We start from the raw sequence: 13,396 nt of genomic DNA on the forward strand, positions 1-13,396 counted from the left end.
GAACCTATATAGCTTTAGATAGGTCCTGGTTTTACTGTTCCCGCATGACCTGGGTTGAACCCTGCGGTTTTACGAAAGAGCGAATCTTGTTTTGCACAGATGTGGAGAACGGCAAGGCACTCGGAGCGCAAAACGATTTTATTTTTAAAATTAAGAGATGAGTTCTCGATCGGGGTATTGAGCCTATGACTGAACACAACGCACTACGACTCAACAACGGAAAACAAAAGGTAAACAGCCTAAACACATCAAGTAACACTCGAAACGACTCAAAACAAGAATCAAGATAAAACAAAAAGACACGACACTCAGAGGTGGACAGGGAGCCTGTTTCTCTGGGTATTGTTTCCCACCCTTTCTCATTTGTGATTCTCACATCACTCGGCCCTTAGGCTCTGTTTTTTTTTTTTTTTTTTTTGAAAAAGCCCTTTTCCTCACTTTTTCTCTCAACGCACATCTCTCTATTCTTCAATCTCTCATTTTTTGTCATCCCCTGGGTGGTTGATGGATAAACAAGAAGTTGTGGGCTCTTGCCCCTAGCATTCTGCTAGATTCTCTTTCTTCTGCTCACAACAGTGAACTTCCCCCACAGAAGGGTTATGATGCGGCTGGATGTGCAGCAGATTTGCAATTGACATTGGTTGACGATGCTCTACTGGGGAGTTTGGACGTGATTAGATCTGTCTGGGTGAGGGAGTGGAATACCTTGCTCCATTCTGGTTCATGCTTCGCACTTGGCTTGATACCTCGCTGCTCGGAGGATATGAGAGCTTTCAGCCCTTTTCTGGTCAGCTTCAGTGGTCTCCTTTTCCGGCAGGTATGATGTCCTTTCTGGCAAGTGCGTTGATAAAGGGGAAAAGACAGAAAACCTGACTCAACTGTGCCCCTAGTTTATCATTTTGACCATTTTTTTGTTTTTTTGTTTTTTGTTTTTGTTTTCTACTAAAATAATTTTGACCAATATGAGAGTTAGATTAACACGCTTGTTCAATTTTTTGATTTGAAATCATGCAAGTCAAGTTATGAGCACTGAAAATTTTCCTTTTTTGAGTCCAAGAAATGGTCCAGTTTTGAAAAATGGAATAGTTTTCGAGAAAATTAGTCAACCTCAGTAAAAATTCTCAAAAATTGCTTTTGCAAACGGCCACTGCTCAACAAGCACGGAACCTACTCTCGAGATGCACAACCTCATATCCGAAGGAGAATTGCCCCTTGTCTGAACGGCACTGCATGGCAACGGAAAGTTGTCCCTAGTTTGAATAGCACCGCAGCACACTGTACGGCAACGGAAAGTTGACCCTTGTTTGAATAGCACCACAGCACATTGTAACCAATTCTCATAGTAACCAAACTCTCGGATACAGAGAAGACAAAGATGACTAGAACCATCACATGGACATAATCGAATTTGAAGTGTTTATGGCTGGACTTCAGAACGAAGTTGCCTACGTATCCCAAACATGGGAATCAAGCCTTACGTAGTTCGGGGTAAGGTACACTCGGGTCTCCTTTTGCGCTCTAGCTTTTGCCAATGCCGCCCTTTCTGGGTTTTCAACCTTGCGAGCTTTGTTCTTTTTTTTTTTTTTTCATTTTCTTCATTTTTTTTTTATTCTTTGCATTTTTCTTTTGTTCTTTTTCTTCTTTTTCTTGCTCTAACTTTTGTCTGGGTCGCCCTTCTGGGTTTTCGGTCCAGCGAGCCTCTCAAGGGTAAAAGTTTAGATTTGTCCATATTGAATGGTTTGAGATCTCGGAGCCATCTGAATCCTAGAGAATGGCTGCTGTTCGTTGATGATGTAGAAGTCCATCCAATGGAGGGTGAATTTGCCCCTAGTGTTGTGGATAGGAACTTGGTTGTCCTTCAGCAATACTTTCTTCTTTTCCCCTTTTGGGATTTGGCATTCTTGTCAGTCTTCCCTGGTTTACAGAAAAGACTCATCTTTGGTCAAAACAAAAAAACAAAAAAATGGTCAAAATGATAAACTAGGGGCACAGTTGAGTCAGGTTTTCTGTCTTTTCCCCTTTATCAACGCACTTGCCAGAAAGGACATCAATATGAGAGTTAGATTAACACGCTTGTTCAATTTTTTGATTTGAAATCATGCAAGTCAAGTTATGAGCACTGAAAATTTTCCTTTTTTGAGTCCAAGAAATGGTCCAGTTTTGAAAAATGGAATAGTTTTCGAGAAAATTAGTCAACCTCAGTAAAAATTCTCAAAAATTGCTTTTGCAAACGGCCACTGCTCAACAAGCACGGAACCTACTCTCGAGATGCACAACCTCATATCCGAAGGAGAATTGCCCCTTGTCTGAACGGCACTGCATGGCAACGGAAAGTTGTCCCTAGTTTGAATAGCACCGCAGCACACTGTACGGCAACGAAAAGTTGACCCTTGTTTGAATAGCACCACAGCACATTGTAACCAATTCTCATAGTAACCAAACTCTCGGATACAGAGAAGACAAAGATGACTAGAACCATCACATGGACATAATCGAATTTGAAGTGTTTATGGCTGGACTTCAGAACGAAGTTGCCTACGTATCCCAAACATGGGAATCAAGCCTTACGTAGTTCGGGGTAAGGTATACTCGGGTCTCCTTTTGCGCTCTAACTTTTGCCAATGCCGCCCTTTCTGGGTTTTCAACCTTGCGAGCTTTGTTCTTTTTTTTTTTTTTTCATTTTCTTCATTTTTTTTTTATTCTTTGCATTTTTCTTTTGTTCTTTTTCTTCTTTTTCTTGCTCTAACTTTTGTCTGGGTCGCCCTTCTGGGTTTTCGGTCCAACGAGCCTCTCAAGGGTAAAATTTTAGATTTGTCCATATTGAATGGTTTGAGATCTCGGAGCCATCTGAATCCTAGAGAATGGCTGCTGTTCGTTGATGATGTAGAAGTCCATCCAATGGAGGGTGAATTTGCCCCTAGTGTTGTGGATAGGAACTTGGTTGTCCTTCAGCAATACTTTCTTCTTTTCCCCTTTTGGGATTTGGCATTCTTGTCAGTCTTCCCTGGTTTACAGAAAAGACTCATCTTTGGCTCTTCGAGCTCATCTAACATTTTTGCCCCTAGTTCAAGGGCTGCTTTTGATCTACCTTCGCAAGCTTCCTTTGATCACATCTGATATTCTCGCCCCTAGTTCATGGGCTGCTTCTAATCCGGCCACACGGGCCTTACATTGTGGTTGACCGTCGAACATTCTGAATTAAGGTTCAAGGTTTAGAAGCAAAGGGGTTGAGTCTCGAGGCTGAGAGCGATCCTAAGCTGCACAATCTCAAGAGCGATTTCACACAGGTCCTCGTAGAACCACGCAAAATATTTTTTGAAATCTTTTAAAGAAGCGACTAATCGCTCGCGTCGAAGACAATGCAGAACCAATCCGGATCAAGCCAGGATCCTTCTCAATATTCACATTAACAAACATGATCTCAATCATTAAGGGCTTAGCATGCCTTTCTTTCTCTCAATTGAATTTTTTTTTTTTTGCAAATCCCGAGGAATTCCTTCCTCTTTGTTTTCATCACAATGTTCAAAAAGGTTTTGAAAAAAAAAAAAACTTAGGTCAATGTAATGATTTCAAAGCACAGAAAGCAGGTGGAATGCACTGCCGTTTCATTCAAGTTTGCTGGCACAACAGGCTCAAAGCAGAAACAAGCACAAAAGCATGAAAACCACAGCTGTTTCAATTAGATCTTCTGGTGTAACTGGCTCCCCGGTAGAAACAGACTCAAAAGAAAGTGAAAAGACAAACACAAAACAAAATAGTGATATCCGAGGTAACCCCCCAGGATCACCCGACTCTAACAAAACAGGACTGGCTCGACACAACAAGACAAACCCGACTGACTCAGTATGAAAAGACTGACTCTATACAACGGGACAAACTCTAAACGACATAACAAAACTGACTCAATACCCGAGTCAGAAAGTACAAAAATCAGCATTCACAAATGCACAAAGCAGTGCGTGCCATACATCATATCTGGAGTAAACTGAGTGCCGCCCGCAGGTGGTTCATCCCCTGATCACATATTCGTACTATCCCCCAAGTTCACTGATCCAGTGGCGATAGACTTTGCTGAGCTAGTGCGGCGATGACCTTGTTGTCAAACAGATCTTGTACATTATGGCGAAGACGAAAGCAACTGTCAGTGTCATGACCGGTTTGTTGATGGTAGGCACAGTATTTAGTTTGGTCATGCTTTGGAGGGATAGGATCGGGTAGAGGCCATTGTTCCAACCGTTTCAGATATCTTTTCCGGAGTAAGGCCTCTAGAGCCTTTGACAAAGGCATATAAAGTGGGGTAAAAACCCTCTTGACTCGAGATGGATATTTGATTTTTTGTGAGCTACTTTCGGATGCACCGGTGAATGGGGTAACTGTTTTTGATGCGGTGGTGGTGACCATGCCCACTTCAGAAGATCTTGTAGCTGCATCACCACTGGTGGTCGCATTCGAATTGCGGGAAAACGCCCTCCTGGGCTGCTCCTTCTCCTGGTCAATGAGGCCCTACTTCATAGCGTCCTCGATCTGTACCCCAATCTCATGTAGATCTGCAAAAGTGGGGAGAGGGAGGACGATCATTTTCTGCACGAGCTTGGGGTGGAGGTTGCGCACAACTATCCGTATTTGATCTTTGTCAGTCGGCCTAATGGTCATCATCGAGGCCTTGGCTCTCCAGCGGGTTACGAAGTCAGAAAAGCTCTCCTTCGGTTCCTGTCTAGTCGTCTCAAGATCACGAGTTGTGATCTCGATCTGTGTATTAGAGGAGTATTGAGCTACAAAGGCCTCGGTCATCTCCTCCCAGTTCCTCTTGACGGAATCTTTCAATTTTGCATACCAAATGGCCGCTACACCCGATAGGGTCCGGCCGAACAAAGAAAGCTTCTGTAATCTGGTGAGGCCCATCAGCCTTAGTATGTCCGAAAACAGCCGCAAATGCACCATGAGATCCCCAGATCTGTCAAAGCGGTCGATATGTGGCATTTTAAACTGGTCCAACAAAGTTACGGCCGCATCAGTATACTCATCCTCAATGTCCCGAATGAACTTCACACCTTGAGATTTCTTGAACAGCTTTTCAAGCTTGCTCACTTTTAATGCCATGGGGTCCACATCGAACTCAAAGGGGGAGTCCGGTAAATTGATAGGAGTGGGTGCCGTGGATAGTTGAGGTAGAATCGGGGGCGAAGGTGGCCCTGTTGGGATGTCTGTATCCTCCTGGACATTCTGGACATTTGCCGTCTCCCCGGGTATTGGGACTCTTGGTGGGGGAGGAACCTGGTGTGAAGCAGATGCTCCGGTTTGCTGTTGTAGCCTGGCAATTAACTCTGCCTGTTGAGCCATGACCTCGGCCTGTTGTTTGGCAAATTTGGCTTGATGAACAGCGTCCTGTTGCATGGTTTTCATACTTTCTTGGAGTTGACGCATCATCTCCTTCATTCCTGCCATACTGCCCTGATCTAACTGATCTATCGGTATACCTGTCTCTGTGGTAAAAATAGATATCTCAACCCAACTGCACACAGGTGAGATGGATAATGACTGCTGATCCGAAGACTGTTGAATTGATGATCTGTGCCTGACTGGCCTTTTTACCCTGCCTCTGACGAAGGAACACTGATTTGCCTTTGAACTGAATCTCTGACCTGACAAAGTCTATCAGTATAAGCCCAATGTACCGGGGGATATTGGAGCCTTCTGAAGCTATGGTTCCGAGACTACCTTGCAAAAGAAGAAAATAGATAGCATCTTAGCCTGATTTCACCAAAACAGATATGAGCAAAGCTGAATGACTGTGCTCTCTACTGAATTCTGCCTGTAAACTGATACCCTCAGGTAAAATTGATTCCCAAATATGGGTGCCTTCAGGCCTGATACTCAGACTTGCAAACTGATACATGCATTCCTGTAGAGATGCACTCTAAAAGCACATAGCAAGCAAGTGAGAGCCCAAAACACCCCTATGTTGGGGTAGGGTTTCCCTGTCCTATTTTGTCAGGAGCTAGGGTTTCACTGCGTACGCAGCGATTTCAAACGACCTATAATCGGGTGAGTAACCTGTCTTAGTTTGGGATAGTCACTATGGATTCCGATATGCACTAGGTCGAATGGTCAAAATGGGTGCCCCGGTAAAAATTGGGGTTTGTGTTCCCATTGTGGCAGAGCCCGTAACCGGTCAGCCTTATGGCACACTTCTCAAAGTGAGCCTCCGGCAAATCGTTCAGGAATAGCAGATGGCAAACACAGTGTCCTAGGCACACCAATGCAAATGCAATGCAAAGAAACACATAAGTGTAATCAAAACAGGATATCATGAGTTCGAGTCAAGTTCTCTAACTCCCTAGCGGAGTCGCCAGAAACTGTAGACGTCCCCGAACGTCCTAGGAAAATCTCGTTTTGTTCATTGGGCTCACTACAGTTCGGACTCGATGTCACGGTCCTGAATCTAATCTCACAAAGTGCAATGCAAGATCGATAAATCACCAGAGAGTCCAAATCCGGCAAATCGTTTTGAAAAACTGGTTTTAGAAAGAAGTGCCAAACATGGACTGCTTTGCCAGATACAGAGTCGCCACCTAAATATTTTATTTTGGGAGAATTTAGGAAACCCTGACTCGTGCCTAAGGCCACGCGTCCGTCATCACCAAAGTTGTCTCGGCTCGAGAACTTGGGTACGATTGGGGAAGGTCATTTCATGAGCACCCCCGCCCGCCCGATCAAAGATCGGCCACTACTAAGCATGATATCTTGTTTTTGAAAACACATGTGCTCTTATTCCGGTTATTAACCTAGAATTGCTATGTGATGCACACAGCATACAAGTATAGACTAGATTGCCTAAGTTGGAACAAAATATCGCATATCCGTTTGTTTTGAAAATGGATTGAAGTTTGCTACTCGCAAGTAGGCTAAAACACAAGTTTCAACGAATTATTCCAATTCAAGCAACCCAACCTTCACCCACAGGTATTCAGGTAGTTATATCACATAAGCACATAGTCTCATGGTAAGCATGCTATCATGGCAGTCACTCACACGCTTGCAAGGATGCTAAAGCGTAAACACTTACCGAGCACTCCGAGCCAAAACAGAAACTAGTTAGTAATCAATGTATGATCCTAGTTCATGTTGAGATGGCTAATGCAACACATGCAAGAACGTAACTAAGATAGGCTCGGCTATTCTAAGATGGCATATGAGATGTTACAGATAACATGTATTCAACTTGGAATTGAAATACAATGCAGTTAGTATGATGCGCCGAGCCCGGTGCATGCAAGACAGATGAATGGATGCAATCATTCGAGCATAAGGATGCTAATTGAAACATGCCTTAAAACTAACCATCATAAGCTGGCAAATAAAAGGGAGAAAGAAATGGGGGTTAGAAGACATGCATCACACACACGCACACTTATTAAAACATTGCCCTCTCTCGGAGGGTCCGAATAAATAATACAGAATTGAATTAACTAATTATTACACAACACTAGCTAATTAACTAAACTAGCATGCAAACTATGTAAAATGGGCTGCCTCAGCTCTGCTTTGAATGATAAAGAATGCATGCATGCTCGAGTCGCCTTGTCGGGAAATCCATCGCGATGCCCCGGCTCGCCTTTGTTTGTAATTGATTTCAAAAACTTGCACAAAACTCCAAGGAGATGAAACTCTACCCTGGGAATCTAGGGGAAGGCTACCGACCAGCTATGGGCATTAGAGACCACCTACCGACCACCCTTGGTGGTGAAAACCAGAAAAGGTGGTCAGCTTGCCAGAAAACCTGGTCGGCCGACCAGTTTCTTCTCTTGGTTTTTGCATTTTCTACAACAAAGCCAAGAGAGAGAGAAAGCAAGGTATTTGCAACACAAGTGTGCACGACCACTCTCCCCATCATTGCATAAGCTCTAGGGAGTGTAGCCCTTGATCCTCAGGCAACCAATCACGCATTTCGATGCATGATGTCCGAGAAGTCGGATTGCACGACTCAATGTGAAATGAATGCACATATAAACACATAAATACCTAAACTCCATCACGTGTTAGTCAAGAGTGTTGGGGACCGAGAATCGAGGCACGTTTCATCACTTGGAGTATGAAACGTCCCTCGTTTCCCGTGTTTGGACTAACTCCTATTCCAAACACAGTGCAACAAGTAGAATGGCATGCACAATGCGACCTCAAGCATGCAATCCTAAGGCGATGCAACCAAGTCATGCAAACATGCAAACTAGCATACGCAATGCTACGAGCTAACAATGGCATACTCAATGCACATGATACTATATGTCATACACAATGCACATGTGAAGACTATCATACACAATAAAGTGAACAAGGCATGCGCAATGCAATGATCAAACATGCGACAACGCGACATACTCAATGCTATGAACTACAATGGCATACTCAACACAAGATGGACTTAAACCAAAGTGGATGGGCCTCAGCCACACCCAAATCAGTGGCCAATGGATGATGAAATCAAAGCGACAAGACACACACAAACATGCACAATGCAAAGGCTCCAAGCCAAGGGCACAAGATACAACTCTCCAAGAGCATGGCAAGGATGAAACATGGAACACAATGGCATATATTTTAGCTCTGGAATGGCATACAAAATGGCTCCGAATCACGCAAACAACTAACACGATGCATGTTGAAAGGCTCAAGTACCGAAACTAGTGAAGCACATTACACTATAGGTATATGAAGCGATGCTCAAATGACAAAACTGACTCCAAACAGACCTTATACAGGTCAAAAATAGTAGCAAAATGAATCAAGATGATGGCTTGAAAGGCACAAGGATGAAGCTCAATGCAATGGCTCATAAATAGGGCATGATGATGCAACTCTCAAACATATTGAAGGAGTGAGAAACATGAGAATATGGCCAAGAAATAAACTCTAAAATATCATACTCAATGATGCTAAAACATGCAAACACCTTAAGTTAAGCATTGAAGGGGATTCAATACTCAAGGCTAAGCAAGGCTATTACACTACAACCATACATGGCAAGCATCATTCGACCAAGGGACCTCAAAATAGAGCTAAGGCAGCCCAAAAAATGAACAAAATCAGTTTGGATCATGGCCAAAATATGCTAGCATAGAGGGCAAAACAACATGCATTGTGAGCTAGTGAACATGAGTTACACTACAAGCATATGAAGCATGTGAAGGACTACCAAACCAAGCAAAAATAGAGTCATGGCATGCCAAATGATGGCCAAAAACCCACTGAAACAAGACCAATACATGCAAGAATGACATGCTCCTTTGATAGGCCAAGAAAGGGATTACTCTACACATGCAAGAGGCAAGCAAAAGGGGACCAAACCAGCCACGGTTAGAGCCTAGGATGGCCCTAAAAATCACCAAAAAGTGCCTGAACTAGGCCCCCAAATGGTATAAACATATGCTCCTTTGATAGCCCAAAAATGCTAGTAAATAAGACAACAAGAGAGATGGTCACCCCTCTCTGATTTAAGCCCTCAAAACCACATGCTCACCACTGAAAATCCACTGGATTTCAGTAATAGGAAGGCCAAGCAAAGATTAAATCAAAGGCTTTAGGGCATGGCATAAAACAAGGTTATTTAAAGCATGCAAAAGGGTAGATGACCTTTAACACCGAAATAGTCTTAAACAAACATCAAAAGGACCTCAAAACAAGACTTTTTCAGTTGACAACAAAACTCAAATAAGCATGCAAGTTTGGCTAAGAGAGTGATCAAGACAAAGCTTTAAAAGTGGAAAAAGAGATTACCCTTGAAGCTTAGCAAAACCAGCAACTTCTCCAGCCCAAAACCAACTCTTTAACCTTTGAAAATACCCTCCAAGAACCTCAGATCAATGGTGGAGGTGTGTGGCTATGAGGTGTGGTGCAATAGGCCAAGAACAATGCAGTTTTGAACCCAAAACGTAGAGATATAGAGAGGAATATATATTTTACCTTAAACAAATTTTTTGGAACCTGGTATAAGGAGAGGGAGGCCCTCTCTTATAGAGGAGCAAAGGTTCAAGCTTCCTCAAGAAGCTAGAGCAAAGGTTCAAGCTTCCTCAAGAAGTTAGAACAAGCGTTCAAGCTTTCTCAAGAAGCTAAAGTAAGGGTGCAAATCCTCCATACACGTATATGGAGGATACAGTTTGTGCCTCCCAGCTGGCATAACTAGCATCCACTCAGTCAGACAAAACAGGAAAAAGCTGGCCGACCAGTTAAGGTGGTCGGCCGACCACTTCTCCTGGTCGGCCGACCATGGCAAGTGGTCTCCCATACAAAAACTGGTCGGTCGCTCCATTTGATGGTCTCCACTTTGAAAGCAGGCTAGTGCTGTGGTGGGAGACCAGCAAATGTGGCCCAAAGACCAAGAAAATCAGCTACCCGACAAGAAAACCGGCTGGCAGGGAGAAAGTGGTCTCCAAGGAGAAAAGGTGGTCTCCCATCCTTGTACCACCTCCCAAACAAGGAAAACAAGGTTCATGCCAAAAATGAACCAACACGGATGCAAAACGAGAGTTCGGGGGGCAAAGCGCGCGGCCGGGTGCCCCGAAAACTAGCTGTTGAGCACCAAAAGTGGCGTGCGGCCACAAAAGTGGTCTCCCGGACCACAGTGTCCCTCTAGACGGAGGAAACAAGGTGTGTCCCAAAAACCGTGCCAAACGGAGAATGTTAAGCGGTCGAACCGAGGTACACGACCGACGGCTCCGAAAATTGGAAATTAGTCTCCAAACGGGAACAGTGGCCTACGACCATGAAAAGTAGTCTACGACTACTGAGAGATGGTCTACAAGACCTCTCCCTTCCTCTGAGAAGAGAAAACAAAACTTGGTCCGCGGACCGAGTCAAAGTACAAAGGGTCCCGAGGTCCGGAGGCGAGGCTCTCAGCCAAGAACTCCGAAACCTCGAAACGAGCACAACATGCACTATCACCGAGCGCTCAATCGGTGACGTCTGAGTCTTAAGGTCGGTCAAAAATGGGGTGTCTACAACAATGTACTGGCAATCGTTTATTCAATTCAGTGACGACAATCGCTTCTTCAATACCGGCGAGGTTACAACAATCCTTTGAGGGTGAACATATGGGTGAGTAGTTATGGTGATGTGTCGGCGCTAATGTTATTCGAATTGTCGTTGATGTGTCGTTATCGCCGATGTATAGTTACAGTGAAAGTTAGATTGAATTGTGTATGGTGTGTAATATGTATGGTGGTATGTACTCAAATTTATTCTTTGTGTATCTTAGGGTAAACAAAGAAAATTGTGGTGTGTTTTGAGTAAAAAATATCAAAGGTGTGAACGAAGTAATGATATATACTGAGACATTTTATGGTGTGTAAGAAGAGTTTATGTAATAATTAAAAGGGCGAATTACATTAAACCCTCTTAAATTATGACCCATTTACATTTTGACCCTAAACTTCAAAAGTCAACTGCTAACCCTTTACAGTATTGTCTTATTACAGTTAATCTTTTTTGTTAAGATTCTGTTAAGAATTTATAGAAAATCAGATCATGTATAAAGCATGTGACACATTTATTAAATTTTCTTTAAAAATTTATATGTGTTTAGGTATATTTAAAAAAAATTCATTTCATTTTCATTTTTTTTTTGTTATACATTTGTTTTTTATCATAATTTTAAGGTTTAGTTTTTCTCAAGATGAACATCTCAATTGTAAATATAAATGTTGCTACTAAACATGCCCCAAACACTAAATAACTTCCTCTCTTCGTGGGTAGAGTTCTGTGCGGCTATAAGCCTATTTTACTTATAAGTTAACTTTTATTATTATAATTTTTAGATTATTAGCTTAAAAAACATAAAATAAATTATAAATGTCTTTGATACAACTTTTAATAATCTGCCAAAAGAAAAATTTTGAGTATGTTGGATTATTAGCGTACCTTTTACACAAAATATCACTCATCTAGAGAAGAAAAAAAAAAGGCAATGTGTGATTTGATTTTCTAATTTTTTTTAAAAAAATAAAAATTAATTTTACAAAAATAAATATCAAAATATATTTTTAAACTTTTAAAAATTATTTGTGCCCTCCAAAAATATAAAAACTATATAAAAATGATAAGCCTTTTGATTTTTTTTCCTCAAGAAACTAATTTTCAATTTTTTAGGGTTTAGAAAAAAATTTAAAACAAATTATTGAAAACCAAATATGGGCAAAGTGTAAATTAACAAGTGGTCGAGATTTGTTGGTCCACATTCCATTTGTACCAAAGGATAAAAGGAAGGATGCCACATTTTTAAAGTTTCGTTCACATATACCATATGCATTCCCTACTATTATTTTTTAAATTTTGAAATTTTAGATGGTTTGTGCACTTTTTTAAAGTTTCGTTCTATTTACATTGGCTTTTAACACAAGTGTAGATACCTCATTTTTTACCGTTCTTAAGACTCAGACGTCATCGCTTGTGCACTCGATGATTGTGCTTGTTTGTGTTCGTTTTGAGTGCTCGAAGTCCTCGGTGGAGTACCTTGCCTTTAAGCCTTGAAACCTTATCTGTTTTGTGCACTGTTTTGGACCAAAAGCTTGTTGTTTCAAGTCTGGACCAGCCCCTTGGGTTGTCGGCCTGGGCTTGTTTTTCTCGGCTACCAGTGGTGGCCGACGGCCATCAGTCTCTTTTTTTCAAATATTTATTGACAGTTGTGCCAGCTGTTACACACTGAGTTGTTTCTCCATACACGTGTATGGTAGGATGTTCCTAAGCTCAAGACTTGTTTTTCTATATATAGGGGGGTTCATTCCCCATTTTTGAGGGTTAGCAATTTTAAATCAAAAAAATATCTCTCTAGCTTTCTCTTTCTCTCTCTCTCTCTCTCTCTCTCTCTCTCTCTCTCTTTATATTTTGTGCTTGGTTGCCTAGTTTCTCTATACTTTTGCATACCAACCCTTAATCAAACTTGACCATCTTTGAGCTGAGGTTCCTTGGAGTCTTGTTTGAGGTCTAGAAGGAGGTTTGAGCTTGAATTTGTGCCTAATTTGTGCTTTGTTTCAAAGATATAGCACTTACCTTGCTTACGCTTATTTTGTATCTTTGTTTTGCCATCTATTTCAACTGTTTTTTGGCTGATTTTGAACTGTCAAAAACTCTGTTTTTATGGTTTAAAAATGTTGGTTTGAGGTCATTTTGAGTTAGGGGGTGGTCCACCCTTCTTGCTTCTTTGCTTGTTAAGCTTTTGTACCATTTTTCATCATTTTCAAACCAACTTTTTTGGGCCTTTTAACCACTAAATTTTAGAGGTTTTTCGGTGACAAAAACCTCATTTTGAAGTCCAAAATTGGAGGGGTTAGCCTTCCCACATTGTGTCTTGTTTGTATGCCTAGTTAGCCTCATGTATTAGCTTATTGTTTTAGCTTTTTGTGGC

This window comes from Camellia sinensis, chromosome 6 (assembly GCF_055761805.1).
Source record: "Camellia sinensis isolate YWXY chromosome 6, ASM5576180v1, whole genome shotgun sequence".
In the NCBI taxonomy this organism is placed as follows: Eukaryota; Viridiplantae; Streptophyta; class Magnoliopsida; order Ericales; family Theaceae; genus Camellia; species Camellia sinensis.